Raw genomic sequence first — 1,957 nt, 5'->3', positions numbered from 1 at the left:
CATTCATCTCTTCTTCTGGAACACATCTTCGCACCAACTGATCTGCGCATAGCCGGTATAAAAGCCATGAAACAAGTAGCTGGTAAATTAAAATTAGAACTAGCACAATTCGCAGAATTTATTTCGACGGAAAATACCATTTACGGGGATTTCAACCGAGATACCTGAACAGGGCGTTAATTCATTCTCGAGTATTATATACCAGATGAATCAATGAGTTATCATAATTTTCTAATCAACCCCCTTCTGGATTGGTTTATGAGATATGAGAGAGGGCTGCTTGGGAGCTTACGGTTTCATGTTCTATTTCACTCCTCGATGGGGGTTCTTTCACCCTTCCCTCACGGTACTACTTCGCTATCGGTCACCCAGGAGTATTTAGCCTAAGAATGGCTCATCCCACATATAAAACCTCACATCATGTAGGAACCTTCTTCTATTATCAGGTGTCAGTTCCGGTGGTGTCACCCCACTTGCAATGAAATTCACATAATCTGCATACCATGGGGCTTCATTTGAGGTTATTGCCAATAACTGCTCATCAGGAAATGTTTCCTTGATAGACCCACCTTCAGCTACATGGCTCTGATTTTCTAACCTGGACAAGTGATCAGCCACTTGGTTCTTTGTCCCTTTTCGGTCTCGGATTTCTAAGTCAAACTCTTGCAAGAGAAGGACCCAACGAATCAGTCTCGGTTTGGCGTCTTTCTTCTCAAACAAGTATCTGATAGCTGAATGATCTGTGTAGACGATGACTTTGGTCCCCACTAAATATGATCTGAACTTGTCAAACGCCCACACCACTGCAAGCAACTCTTTTTCAGTAACTGTGTAATTCATCTGGGCTGGATTCAGAGTTTTGCTCGCATAGTAGATGGAGTGAAAGATTTTGTTTCTCCTTTGCCCCAACACAGCTCCAATAGCTATGTCACTCGCATCACACATCAACTCAAAGGGTTGCTCCCAATCCGAGGTAATGATAATTGGTGCAGTCACTAGCTTTCCCTTCAGCTCCACAAATGCTTTCAGACAGGCATCATTGTTACAACCCATATTTACATACGTTAGTTCATGCCATAGGGTCGTCGACGTAAATCCATGAAGAGATTATCTTTGAGATGATAAGAGATTAATCTTATTGGTCTTAAATGATACAAAGGTGTATAAGGGTGGTTAACAAGTATTAGAAGTTAAACGAATCAAGGATGTTGTCAGCCGTATTTTTGGGTAAACCTAGGGGTGCTTAATACTCTCAAGAGGTCGTATTTTAAGGTATATGAATCATAAAATATCCGTATCATAGTCTTGAAGTCAAACGAGTTATGAAACAAAAGTCGACAAGAGTTGTTGCAACTTAAGTTCATAGTTTTACTTAAACTTTAGGTCAAATATTATTAAGCTTTTCTCCCAAAATACTTGGAATTACGGGGTGATCTACCCACCAAATTGAAGATCTATGAGTCTAGTTTCCAACGCATTAAACCTTTTATCAATACGACATTGGAGTAGAGAGATATTTGCATTTTCGCGAGACTGCGCCAAGCACCTCTCTATGGGACCCACTTAGGCGGTTTAAGACATTTGGATCTATATAGGACGCCTCCAACCCGTTTTAAGTCATTTATTTTCACTATTTTCAGACCTTAGAACCCTAGGAACACCCTCTCAAGGTTCTCTCAAGATTCAAGACCCAAACAAAGGGCAAACAACACAAATCAAGTGTCGGGAATCCCGTGGCGCTAGTAAGTCTCTTGTTCTTCTTGTTGTTGCTCATTTTTGTGTTGTTCCAGCTCGTGTGGGAGGTTGTTTTAAAGGGTTTATGTTCTGTAAATACTCCCTCAAGTTCTTAATATCAACCCTAGGTGAGTATTTACAACGTCCTTACTAAAGTAGTATTCTAGTCGAACCGAAAAAACGAAACAACTTAATTAGTATTGTACTTAGGTTTCCGTCTTTC

This window comes from Nicotiana attenuata, unplaced genomic scaffold (assembly GCF_001879085.1).
Source record: "Nicotiana attenuata strain UT unplaced genomic scaffold, NIATTr2, whole genome shotgun sequence".
Lineage (NCBI taxonomy): Eukaryota > Viridiplantae > Streptophyta > Magnoliopsida > Solanales > Solanaceae > Nicotiana > Nicotiana attenuata.
This window is presented reverse-complemented; position numbering follows the sequence as displayed.